At 36.8% G+C, this 14,533-nt stretch overlaps 1 protein-coding gene across 2 annotated transcripts in view; it reads left to right on the forward strand.

Moving 5' to 3' along the window:
• The first annotated feature begins 829 nt into the window (after positions 1-829).
• LOC144236397 (uncharacterized) overlaps positions 830-14,533 on the forward strand; it is a 40,215-nt gene continuing 26,511 nt past the window's right edge. For both annotated transcript variants that reach the window (XR_013336520.1, XM_077770006.1), the window contains exon 1: positions 830-984. The gene's annotated coding sequence lies outside the window, so the exon portion shown is untranslated. The remainder of the gene's footprint in view (positions 985-14,533) is intronic.

Below are 14,533 nucleotides of genomic sequence, written 5' to 3' on the forward strand. Positions count from 1 at the left end.
GGGCAACCTTTCTTTCCCTGAATCTTTGTCAAAATCAGTTGAGTGCATTTTCAGACTACAATTTCTGGTTATGCGATTCTGTTTCGTTGATCAATGTGTCTTTTCTCCACTAAGATTACACCATTTTGGTTACTGCCACTATTTGGTAAGTTTTAATATTAGTAATCTTACCCACTTTATTCTTTTTTTGTAAAGTTTATTTATTTATTTTAAGAGAGAGAGAGAATGTGTGCACACATATGTGAGTGAATGAGCAGCGGTGGGACAGAGAGAGAGGCAGAGAGAGAACTCCAAGCAGGCTCTGTACTATCAGTGTGGCATCCTATGTGGGGCTTGAACCCACGAACTGTGAGATCATCCCTTGAGCTGAAATCAAGTCAAACACTTAACCGATGGAGCCACCCAGGAGCTCCCATTTATTTGGATATTCTTTGATTTATTTCATGAGCATTTTGTAATTGTTATCATCTACATCCTTTACATGTTTTATTGGATTTTTATCTACATGCTATCTTTTTTGTGAAGCAACTTTAAATGGTATTGCATTTTTAAAAGTTTTTTATTTTGTTTATTTTTTTAACATTTTTGTTTAGTTTTGAGACACAGAGAGGGAAACAGATAATCTAAAGCAGCCTCTAGGCTCTGAGCTGTCAGCACAGAGCCTGGGGCAGGGCTCGAACCCATCAACTGTGAGATCATGACCTGAGTCGAAGTCAGATGCTTAACTGACTGAGCCACCCAGGCGTCCCACTGTTGCGTTTTTTTAATGTTTCATTTATTATTAAGAGACCGAGAGAGAGAGAGAGAGAGAGAGAGAACAGTGGGGAGGGGCAGAGAGAGACGGAGACACAGAATCTGAAGTAGGCTCCAGGCTCTGAGCTGTTAGCACAGTCTGACGTGGATCTTCAAACCATGAACAGTGAGATCAGACCTGAGCTGAAGTAAGATGCATAACCGACTGAACCTTTCAGGAGTCCCTAAATGGTATTGCATTTAAAAAATATTTGTGTGTATATGTTCATTGATGTTATATAGAAATGCAATCAATGTGCAAGTGTGTGTGTGTGTCTTGAATCTTACAACCTTGCTGAACTCATTTCTTATTTCTTAGAGGTGTGTGGGTGTGTGTATGTGTTTCCTTAGATTTTTTTATGTCAATATCATATCAGCTACAAATTGAGTTAGTTTAATTCCTTCCTTTCCAATGTCCATGTCTTTGATTTCTTTCTCTTGCCAAGTTCTGGTGACTAGAACTTCTACTACTATGTTGAGTAAAAGTTAGAGTGAGCATCCTTGACTTACTGCTGATTCTAGAGGAAAAACATTCCACTCTTCACCATTAAGTATGATTAAATACAATGTAAGTGTAGATTCTTTTGTGGATGTGTTGTGTCAATGTGAAGAAATTCTCTGTTCCTAACTTGAGAGTTATATATGACTTGGTATTGGATTTTGTTGAATGCTTTTTCTGTATCAATTGTTATGATAATATGATTTTTCTTCTTTAGCTTTGTTGAGATAATGGATTTTATCAGTTGATTTTCAAATATTGAGTTAGCTTTGCATACTTGGAATAAATTCCACATGGTCATGCTATATAATTCTTTTTTATACATTTTTGGATTTAGTTTGCTAATATTTTGCTCCTGAAAATCATCTGGGCCTGGAGAGTTTCTTTTTTTTTTTTTTTTTAGGAGCTTTGTAATTACAAATTCTATTTATTTGGGGGTTATAGGACTGCTCAGATTGCCTACTTCATTTTGTCTGAGTTTTGATAGTCTGTGGTTTTTAAAGAATTGATCCATTTCTTCTAAGTTGTTGAATTCACTTCCCACCCACATACATCATTGAATTTGATGTGGTTTTATTTTAAGCAGCATTGGATCATTTTTTAACTCACTCTGCCAACTTGTCTTTTGATTGGTGTTTAAACCATTTGCATTTTTCAGATAATTATTGATATTTTGTGGTTATATCTGCAATTTTATTGTGTTTTCTCTTTAGTTTTCTCCTCTTTGTGTCCATCTGTTTTTCTTGTGTATCCATGAATTATTTAAATTTTTAAATCCAGGATTTTAGGATTCTATCTTGATTAACATATAGACATACCACAGAGATATTGCAGACATATTACCTACAGACCACTGCAATAGAGTAAATATCACAATTCTTTTATCACAATATTTGATTAAAGAAATCAAATATATTTTTTTGGTTTCCCAATGCATATAAAAGGTATGTCTTCACTATACCATAGTCTGTTAAGTGTGAAATAGTGTCATTTCTAAAACAAAACCATGTACAGGGGACTGAGAGACACAGGCTTCCCGTTATGGAATGTGTAAGTCATGGATATGAAAGGTATGGCATAGAGAGTATAGTCCGTGGTATTGTAATAGTGTGGTAGAGTGAAAAGACAGTAGTTACACTTGTGATGAGCACAGCATAATACGTAGAGCTGTTGAGTCACTATATTGTACACTTGAAACTAATGTAATATTGTGTATCCACTGTACCTCAATTTAATTAAAAAATGAGACAAGCTTATAAAATTAAATTGTATTTTCTTACATATTTATTTCTGTAAAATGACTCTAGGCCAGATCATTTATCCTAAGAGCTACAAGTGAATTTACTGAGAAAATAATTATATTTTAGACATTTAAAAAGGCTTTTATGAAATACCGCATTTTATTTTCAGATGAAATTTACAAAGCTTTGAAAAATATAGAAGACATGGATGTTCATATCCCTATTTCTTTTTAACGAGTACCAATAAAAAATAAAGATACAAACAATAAAGTGAAACATAGGAAAACAATATACATACCTTGATTAAAAAATACTTCATTGCTAGGGGTGCCTGGATGGCTCAGTCAGTTAAGCGTCTGACTCTGGCTCAGGTCATGATCTCACAGCTTGTGAGTCTGAGCTCTTCATCAAGCTCTGTGCTGATAGCAAGGAGTCCCCGTCAGATCCTCTGTCCCTTTCTCTCCGCCCCTCTGAGCTCGTTCTCTCTCCCTCTCTTTCTCTCAAAGTAAATTTTTAAAAAAAAGCTTCATTGTTAAAAATTGTGCTAACCATCATCTAAGTTTTCAGCAAATCATAATCACTGATTATAGATAACTATAACAAATAAACAAACAAAAAAAAAGATTCAGAATATTGAGAGAATTACCAACATGTGACACAGAGCTGTGAGGTGAGCAAATGCTGGGAAAGAATGCACCAAAAGACTTGCTCAATGAAGGGTTGCCACAGACCTTTGATTTGTAAAAAAGTACAGTATTTGCAAAGTACAAGAAAGCAAATACAATAAAGCAAAGCACGGTGAAACAAGGTATGCCTGTATAGTGTTTTTGAATGTATCTCTACATAGTTTTCATGGTGGTTGACTGGGTATTACAAAGTGTATGAATGACTTTTTTTTTAAGTTTATTAATTTATTATGACAGAGAGAGAGAATGCACCGGGCGGGGGGTGGGGAGGGGGGGAGCAGAGAAGAAGGGAGAGAGACAGAATCCTAAGCAGCCTCTGTGCTGTCAACCCAGAGCCCATGGAGCTCAAACTCATGAAGTGTGAGATGGTGACCTGAGCTGACATGAAGAGTCGAACACTTAACCAAGGGAGTCACCCAGGCACCCAGTTACATGCATGATGTATAAAGGTCTATTGGAATCAACATTGTACTACACCTGAGCAAAGTGTGCGAACCTCACATTCATTTATATCCACTTCCCTTTTCCTCTTGCAAATATCATTGTTTTAGAAATCAGGTCATGTTGAAATTTCTGTTTCAATCATCACTGTTTCCTCCTTCCAGATGTTTCAAGACACCTTCCTTGACCATTTCTTCTCTGAAGAATTTACTCTACTGGATCTTTAAGGGTGATCTGTTAGAGACAAATCCTTTTTGTTTTTGTCTTCATTTTCTCTTCTTCCTTGAATGATAGTTTTCCCAGATATAGAATTCATCTGATAGTTTTTTTTTTCCGACACTTGGCAAAATACTGTGCTCCTTTCTTTTGGCCTCTGTGGTTGGACATGCGAAACCTGATGGATTTCCTGGACGTAATGACCCATTTTTCCTCTGGCTGCTTTCAGGATATTTTGCCTTTATCTGTAGTCTTCAAAACTTTAATTATAATGTGTCTTTGTTTAGATTTCTTTGGGTTTAATCTGTTTATAGTTTGCTCAGTTTCTTGGATCTGAATGTTATGTCTTTTGCCAAATTTGGCAAGTTTCCAGCCATTGTTTCTTCAAAGATGCTTTAATTCCCCCAATCTTTTTCTTCTCTCCTTCAGGGATCTGCTGATACAAATGCAAATGACGGCTCTTTCATTGCTGTCCCACAGGCTCCTGAGTCTCTGTCCATTCTTTTTTTTTTTTTTTTTTTTTTTTTTTTTTTTTTTTTGGTTTGTTTTTGTTTTAGTTTTCAAGTCTACTTTACCTCTGTTGTTGAAATTGGGTGAGTTCTATGGAATTCACTAATTCCACCCTCCTGATCTCCATCTTCTACTGTTGGGACCATTTAGTGAAATCTTTGCTTCTTAATTTCTTACTGTGTATATGTTTTTAGTTGTGTAATTTCAAACTGATTGTTTTTAATCATTTCTCTCTCTATGCTGTGTTTCTTTCTCAGTTTTTCATTTGTTTCAAGACAATTTGTAATTAGTTGATCAAACATGTTTATGAGTTTGTTTGTTTTTAACAAAGAGGGAGACAAACTGTAAAAGATTCTTAAATACAGAGAAGAAACTGATGGTTGCTGGTGGGGTGTGGGGTGGGGGGAAGGGCTAGATGGGTGATGGGCGTTAAGGAGAGCACTTGTATGGATAAGCACTGGGTGTTACATGTAAGTGATGAATCACTAAATTCTATTCCTGAAATCATTATTGCACTATACGTTAACTTGCTTGGATTTAAATAAATAAAAAATTTAAAAAAATAACATGTTTATGACAGCTGTTCCAAAGTGCTTGTCAAATAATTCCAACATCTGATTGATAACCAATACTTGTATCAGTTGATTGTCTTATCTTATTCAAATTGGAATTTTCTCAATTCTTTGTATGACAGGTAATTTTTATTGTATTCTGGACATATTATCTACTATGTTAGTAGTGTTGCAGAAATCTGATCTGGATCATTGGAGGAAGAACTAAGCAGGACTCAGAGATCTTGGAAGGGAGGAAGTTTATTTTACAACACTGGGCTCAGAGGAGATCATTCTCCAGAGGTCTGAGCTCCCAAACAAAGGTGGTCATTTGCTTATAAAATTAAAAGAAGCCCACCCATACCAGCAGAGGTGTTTAAAGCTGATTGGATGTATAAGGTTAGGGTGCCTTGGGGTCATCGATACACAGAGGTAGGGAAAGGAAGTGGGTGTGGAGAACACCTGGCCTGGGCAGTTTGGGCAGTCCGCCATTTTGACCTGTATGACCTCAAGGAGTTTTCCTTTATTTTTTCCATTAGTAGGACTCTGGATCCTGCTTAAATGTTTCATTTTAGCAGGCAGTCACCTTATTGAGGTTTAGCACATGGATCTTGCCCTACATTTGCAAGCTGGTGTTCTAATGGAAGTTTATGTTTCTGAGTTTCTGGAGTATTATTTTGGTCTGTTTGGCTTATCTGGTGTTATTGGGGCTGCTTCTAGTCTCTGCTAAAGTTGGTTGTAAAGGATTTTTTCTCAGCCAGTCAGAGGGATCAGAGAGATATTTCTCCGTAAGAAAGGGGAACATAGAATTTGTTGACATCTTAACATCTTGTTGATTTCAAGGTTTGCAATTTTTAATAAAGGTGCTATAAATGTTTATGTGCAGGTTTTTGAAGGAACGTGAGTTTTAACTCCGATGGGTAAATACCAAGGAGCATGATTGCTGGATCATATGATAAGTGTATATTTAATTTATAAGAAGTTGACTATCTGTATTCTAAGGTAGCTGCTACATTTTGCATTCCCTCTGACTGACTTCTATATAAGAGATGAGCTAGAAATAAATGGCAAAAATTTATAGGAAATAGTGTTCTTAAAGTAGAAATACAATTTTTCTGAACTGTCAATACTATTTAGAATAAGATCACTGCCAATTGCTAGAAAAATAAGAGAACATGGATGACTATTGGAGGAGACTAGGAATGATGGGAATGATATCAGTATAAGGGAGAAAAAATAATTTTCCCTCTTCCTTCTGAGTCCTTTATTGAGACTCCTGTAATAAAAGACAGATAATAAGGGAAAACTAAACAGAAGTTTATTAACCTCCTGTATATGTGCAGAAATACCCAGGGCAAAATGAGTAACTTCCCAAGATGGCTTCCAATTGGAGGATTAAATACTATATTAATAGGGAAGGGAGATACAGATCTCTTAGGAAAGAGTGATTTTCAGGAAAGATGAATGGTACTTAGAAGAACAGGTAAAATGTATGACAGTGTATGACAAGGTCGGTCTAGATGTGGTGTCAACTTCCTCTTCTGTAATAAGCCCCAATCTTCTCTGGTTGAGGAAGCTTTGAGGGAGATGAACTATGGTGTTTGAATTCCCTTTGGGGGATCTTTCTGTGGGCAGGTAAGAGAAGTTCAAAGAAAGCCTCTCCCTGCATTTGTTTTGTTTTGTTTCATTTTTTCCAAATGGCTTCTGCTCAAGATAACCGATAAGGCAACATTGCGTATTTTGGGGTGGCATGTCTTGCTACCCTTGATCAGCAGTATCAGTCATCTCTGTGTGAGTGATAACCACGAACTCAGCACACATCACATACTAGAAACTATACATTCTTATCCACATCTCACTTAATTCTCAGCGCACACCCTGTGTATAATACATATATCTAATCTGTATAAAATGAAACAGAGTAGTTTTTATTATTCCATCTTAATGGTGAAGTTAGCCTCAGACAGGTTAGCTACTTTGCCCCAAATCTCTTAGTTATGAAGTGTTAGCACAAGCATTGAACCCTGAACTCTTCCTTAGTCAGGCAGGGAGTCAATGCTAGGGAAGGACTCCAGTCTCAGAGGTGATTATGGAGCACAGAGCAGGAAATCAGCTGGAAGTCTTGGCCTACTCAGGTTGTGTCAAATTGTTGGGACAGGGGGGAGAGTGTTGTGGTTTTGTTGACATACAGGACCCTGCACTTGCTGCAACAGGTATACTTGATTTGTTCTGCGATAACAACACTAACTAGACACCCCCAGTTGCCGGTGTGTATGGACCTCTACCAGTGTATCAGAGCCATAGCTGATCAGGACCTGCTCAGGAACATGGCAGGAGCTGGCAACAACCAGCTTTGGAACTAATAACAATTAGTATCAAAGATGATTTCATTTAAACTTTAATCTCATTATTAAAGATAATATCATTATGCAAAATGTAATACAGAGCAATAGCTATAGCTTATTATTTTAAGATAATAAGCTCTTAAGTTGCTGGTTTATGGAAAAATACAAGCTGAGCCAATGTTCTGAAATTTAAAAAAAAAAAAAAGCTTGATTTCAGGGCTTTTTTCTTTCCATTTTGATTCATGAAGTCAAGTGTCATAGGAAGGCTATTGTTCCTATTACCTAAAGAGAAATCACGGAGACCCAAGANAAAATCTATTAGGACTCCACAATTGTATAAATTTTACGGTTATTTTTATTTTATAAAGTAGAGAATGATTACAATTTTGTGTAATGTATCGTACAGGTTTAATAGGATTGCACTCTCACCAAGGACTGTAGTAACAAATAAATGCGATCGGAAGTTGCTGACACGACAGGAACCTGCTAGTTCAACATAAACGCTTTCTGTAAATGAATCTAGCCTAATTTCCCTATACATCTTGCCTACTGCTTTCAGCTCTGCTCACAGGAGAGCAGTTGCATGGTGCTGGCAGGAATCCACACTTTTGCCTTTCCTCTGCAGTTACGGCACAGCGGTTCAGAAGCGCTGGCTACAAATATGGCAAAACTCACCAAAGGAAACAGGGACAAAATGCTGACTCCAGATCTGGGTGTCTTCCCAAAAAGCTTACTGCCAAAAATCTACAGGTGCATCGTACATGAGAAAATTCGCACAGCACCAGAAAGGGGCAATCGTTTCTGAGTCCATTTCCCTTTCAGGCTGTGGGATGGTTGAGCAGTTTTCAATTGGGCACCTTTCCTATGTTAACAGTTCTCTGTTGTTCAAAGAAATGTAATGTTTTCTTAAAAGTCCTAAAGCATGAAACATTGAGGAGAGCCAGTGTTTACCAGAAATGGTGACAAATACTAATCTTTTAAATGTATACTTAAATCATATATAACCATTGATAGAGACTAGACTGAGGACAAAGTTTGGACAGTAAAAAAAAATTCAATTTTTATCGAAACATGCATAGTTTGGGCAGTTATATGCACATCTTATTGGCAACTTTGCAGTAATCTCTCTGGAATTGAAAATAACAAGAAAAGTACAAGAGTTTAGGAGAAATTCTTTCGGGGAAAAGGTTGATCCTTGAGCCATGTGCGGGTTAGGGGTACTGATACCCTACATAGTCAAAAATACATGTACAGCTTGTAATTGCTGAAAAACTCAACTACTAATAGCTTGCTATTGGCTGGAAGTCTTACCAATAACAAAAGCAATTGTTTGGCACATATTTTGTATGTTATATGAAGTCTTACAATAAAGTAACTTATTGAAAAAACGTTTGTAAAAAACCATAAGGAAGATAAAATACATGTTTAGGACTGCACTGTATTTATCAAAAAAAATCACTTATCAGTATATTTGTGCAGTTCAAATCCGTGCTGTTCCAAGGCCAACCATACTTGGAAATCAAGCAGAGAACTAAAAATAAGAACATAAAATCATTTATTGAATCCCAGTCTTTACACACATTTACTAAGCGGACATTATGCATGTGAATCTATGCTGAGTTGCTGGTGTACAAAGGTGATTATACCTGGTTCTTGATCTGAAGGACCTCATTGCATAAAAGAAATGGGCTTCATGGGAGAGGTGAGGGGTCATTAACAAATAACTGCAGTGTAATCGATTAACAGTGATCACAGAAATACATGAAATAGATTGTAGGAATTGTGAGTTGGGCCACTGCTGGGAGGTGAAGAGGAGGCAAGGAGACTTTCTAGGACAGAAAACTGTATGAAGGAAGACCCAGAGTTAAGAGAGAGCATGCCTAAGGACTTTTGTCTCTGTGAGGCACAGCAAGAAAGGAGGTAACTGTACCCCCCCCAACCTTGATTTTGGCTTGGAAGAAGGGCTGCAGGTAGGTGACATTCACCGAGATAGAGGATATTGAATAAGTGATGTGAGGGAGGTTGATGACTTTAGCTGGGGATGCAAGGCCTTCAAGGGTCACTGAAGAGATTTCCAGAAGGCACAGGTCACATTTCAAATTCCATGACCAGTACTTGGCTCAGAAGTCTTCTTGGAGTATCCCCAGAGGATGAACCAGTTCTTCAACTGTGTCTACTTCCCACTCACAACCCCATTCAGTTCCTTCTTCCCATCCCCTCCCAGCACCCCCACCTCCATTAGGACTTGGCAGGTCGTGAAAGAAGAGCTTTCAAAAACACCTTTCTTTTTTTAATTTAATTTTTTGCTCCAGTGGAACACTTTCTTCAAAGAAATTACTTGGAAGTCCAAGGCATGAGCAACTCAAGTGGAACAACTTTGGGTCAGTAGAAAGGAATATCCCAAGAAGGAATGAGAATCCTCAACCTATTTTAGGGGAATTGGTAATGTCAAATCATCAACCTAACCAGCTCCTGGTAAATGGATAGCTGACATTTCCTTTGAAATGTCTACCTTTGATATTAGGTATATTCGTTTGTGCCACAAAGAATAATACTATGGCACAAAGAATAATATTAACATATCTAAAGAGAGAGAAAGGGATATTAAGAGAAGAAAAATACACAAAAACCACAGTAGTGGGCTTCCATGACTGTGCTACTTGGCTTCAAGGATTTTGATTCCATCGTTGTGTATTTTAAGTGCTAGAAGTAGACAATCATTTAACATATTGTATCTGAGGGACTTTTCTCTAAATCCACCAAAGAAAGCTTCTGACTTTGATTTAGCCTCTACAGGAGCAAGATCACAGGGCTGTCATTGCTTATCAATCTTCTCTTTGCTTCAATCTTGCATATTGGTTGGTTAGAATAGTTTATGTAAGGTCTACATTCCTGATTTTACAGGATAAATAACAAAGGAAATTGCTCAAAAATACCATCTTGTTGAGATTTTATTTACAAGACTGTTAGGTTAAGATATTGTACAGAGTCATATCTAGAGGTGGGTATTGGTTGCTCTGTTCATTCATTCATTTATTCAACAAGTACTTACTGAATCTTGATGTGCCCATTGTAGGGGTTGTTGATATGAAGGTATAGCTTTTGTATTCAAAAAGTTCTCCACCTAAGATCAAAACAAATATGCAAAGAACACATGTTAAAATATGGAAATTTTTATTTTCCTGACAGACCATATGACCACTAGAGGGAAATGTATTCAGTCAAAGTGAGTTTGGTAGATTTCTGCAAAATTTTCACAGAGTAGTATAAATTTGCTATTAGACTCCAAGGCAAGGTGGTTTGTGGGAAGAATAAAAGTATATTCAAGACAGAGTGAACATCTGTGCAAATAATATATTGCACTCGGAAGTGAAAAGAATCCCATAAACCCTGAGTATTAGAGGGGAGTGGAGGTCAGAAAGGTGTGTATGTCTTCACTCTCAGGACTTCATTCACTTCGTGGATGCCTTTCCCTAGAGTTTTGCAGTATACAACCTGAACCACTGTATGGGCATTCCCTCTCTGAGAAGATGATCCCAGGAAATTAGTTTGGGGCCTGATAAAGAAGAGCTACTACTCCATTCTCTTGGTATCCATAATACTATTCCCTTCTGGCACTTCTGACTCTGACTGCACTCATTAGTCTTCCTATGGACTCTACTTCCTTCCATGCTACATAACTGTTAAGGATCATCAAGGTCCTCTACTTGGACCACTGCTCTGTTTTGCTCTCTACCTTCTCCCATGATTGGCAGACTTCCAAGGCCATACTCTTTGCTAAATAATGTTGCCTTTGCATAACTACCTCTCTCCCAAATTGACAGTATTTTCTGAGTACCCGACTTGTTCTTTCTCTGACTCAGAAAACAGCCATGGCATTGAGTGTATTGTGGTTACTCCCTTGTATTCAAACAATTACTACTCCAGAAGGTTTCACTTTAATTGTTTTTAATTTAAAATATTTTGTTGGTAAACATAATGCAAGTACAGAAAACTGCATAAAATAAACGCGAGGCTTAACAAATTATTATAATATGAATTCCTTTGTAATAATCACCGAAGTCTTGAGAAATTGACATTGCCAGCCACATCCGAATCTTTCACACACCAACACCCACTCACAGCCCTCTCTTCCTCCAACTCAGTTTCCTGACTTTTGTTATTCATTTCTTACTCTGATTTATAATTTTATCACCCACTATGTATCTCTAAGTACTATTGTTTTTTTCTCCTAGCTTTTTATTTTGAAATAATTATAGATCAACAGCATGTTGCAAAAAATAGCACAGATGTAGCATTCACCCAATTTCCTTCCAATGATAGCATCTTACATAACTTCAGGGTAATATCAAACTAGAAATTGACATTGGTTCAATTTATAGAATTTATTTGAATTTTACCAGTTTTACACACACCCATTTGTGTGTCTGTGTGTGTATGCACATGTTCATATCGTTGTATACAATTTTATTACATCAGTAGATTTTTGTGAACATCGGCACTATCTATTCACAGAACTGTTCCAACCTTTCAAATATCCCACAAATTATCCTATTATATTCTTACAGACCTCCTCTTCTGTCTATCTCATTTATCTAATCTTTAATATTAAGAATGTTGTATAAAGAGAATCATATGGTATATAACTTTTTGAGATGGAATTTTTAAGTTCAGTCCCATTGTAAAATATTTGTGATGCTATCAGTTTGCAGATATTATGAATAAAGTTGCTATGAACTTTTGCATACAGGTTTTTGTGTGAACATAATACATCTTCAGTTCTTTGGAATAAATACCAACAGTATAATGAAGGGTAATATTATAATTTTGAATTTTATACATAGTACAATATTATATACATGCTTATATATGTATTTAATGCATACATTATATATGTATGCATATAAATTTTATTCTCTTTTTATTTCTTTAATCTAGTTACTGAAGAAGCTTGATCATTTTTTGTAGAGAATTTTTCACAGTCTGGATTTTGCTGGCTGCATTCTCATGATATAGTTTTATTTTTTATTAAAAAAATTTTTTTTAACATTTACTCATTTTTGAGAGAGAGACAGAGTACAAGTCGGGGAGGAGCAGAGATAGAGGGAGACAGAGAATCCGAAACAGGCTCCAGGCTCTGGGGTGTCAGCACAGAGCCCGATGCAGGGCTCGAACCCACAAGCAGTAAGATCATGACCTGGGTCAAAGTCAGACCCTTAATCGACTGAGCCACCCAAGTGCCCCTCTCATGATATAGTTTAACAGATTCTACTTGATTCTACATTTCCTATAAATTATTTACTACATCTAGACAGCTAATCATATAAAATGTGGTTAATTTGGAGAGAGGAGGCAAGATCACTTCATAGATGGTGTTGAATTCCTCAAGAGGCATGTAATGTCAGACCATCTCTTTGCATGATGTTGCCAGTATTGACATCAATTCCTAGATCCTTTAATCCATTTGTCATTGAAAAGATAATATTCCAGTGACATCTGAAGAAGATTAAAGTATTTTTTCCACTTCTTCACCCTTTCCTGTGTCCACATTGTACCTTTGCCTTGGCATATCAAAGTCAGAGCACATTTCCTGCCTCTTGACCTTACCCTTAGACATGTTACTTGCTTGGACCAATGGTATGTGGGTGGAATTGACCCTGTGACAGTTTTAAACCTAAGTTTTTAGAGGTTTCTATATTTCCATTATCCATCTTGGGCTTCAGCCATCACCGTGAGGAAAGCTTCTGCTCAACCTCCATCCTGGGCTCCAGAATAGATACAGTTAGAACAGGCCTGGCGAACCAGATCTGCAGTTTGAAGTTGAACACTCAGTTGAGTCCAAGCTAAGTCCGCCTACACTTGACAGACCCACAGATCCAAGAGAATAAATAATTTCTATTTTAAGGCTTGAAGATTTGAGGAAGTATTTTATTAGGCTTCATTCTTATGGTAACAGCTACCCAAGAACACTTTCTTCCCTGGGGGCATTTTACAAAGAGAAACTTTACTCCTTCTATTTGGTTTTCCCACGGCTATTACTTGGTAAAGGGAATGCAGAATAAATTCTTGATTCTCTTTATTATACTTTTTCAAATGATTGGTTTTCTAGTATCCTTTAAAGTGACCCATTAGTACTTTTTCCTTTGCCTGTTTGTTGTGTGTGCATATGTGTCATCATGCTCGTGTGTGTGATTATGAACTCATGTATTTAACATATATGATGTGTTTCTTCATACTGCTGTTATTATCCTTATCTGTGCTTAATTTGATATTCGGCCAATAAGACATTCTCAAGTAGGCTCCCACATTCTTTCCATAAACTCTGAAGACTTTCCTGTTACCTGGAATGAGAATATCCCACAGGCTCCTCAACTTGTACATTTCCTGCCCTAGACTTGCAGATGGTCATTCTTCCAAGAAGTTCCTATGAAATGAGCACTGGGGATGCAATGCTCATGGCTACTGGGTTGGTTAGTCATTGTTTCTAGTCCTTTTCAATGAAGGAAACACCTTAAAAGTCTGAATTTAAAGTTGAGTTTTGAAAACGTGTGCAAATAGGCACATATACATCCACATAGAATTCTGAATTCTAAATATTATCCTCATTTTTAAGACAAAACACATCATTTTTCGTATTGGTATTTCTACTTAGAATTCAGGACTATAGCATGTTTATCTAATCTTTTTATCCCTGCAATCATAGATACTTGTTCCTTCATCATAATGATTCATTTATTTTAATGTTTATTTATTTTTGAGAGAGAGAGAGAGAGACAGAATTCGAGTGGGGATGGGGAAGACAGAGAGGGAGACATGGAATCCGAAGAAGCAGGCTCCAAGCTCAGAGCTGTCAGCACAGAGGCTGATGCGCAACTCAAACTCACAGACTGCGAGATCATGACCTGAGCCCAAGTTGGATGTTCAACTGAGTGAGCCGCCCTGGTGCCCCTCCTAATGATTATTAATATGCCAGACATGGTAGAATTATATTAATACATAATACAAAATAAGTTGCCAGTATTGCCTCCAATGATAAGATTAGTAAAAACAGTTTAAAATACATACATATATATATACATATATATATGTATGTATTTTGCACACAATTCATTCATTCTCTTCATGTCGCTTACAGTTATCCTGCACACACATACAGCTCTTAGTTAGTATCATCTCTACCTTACACATTTCAGTTCTATAGCTTCAATTCTCTAGTGTTTACAACTAGATTTTACATTGATGTTTTTACATT

The sequence above is a fragment of the Crocuta crocuta genome, unplaced genomic scaffold (genome assembly GCF_008692635.1).
Source record: "Crocuta crocuta isolate KB4526 unplaced genomic scaffold, BGI_CrCroc_1.0 scaffold24, whole genome shotgun sequence".
Taxonomy (NCBI): domain Eukaryota; kingdom Metazoa; phylum Chordata; class Mammalia; order Carnivora; family Hyaenidae; genus Crocuta; species Crocuta crocuta.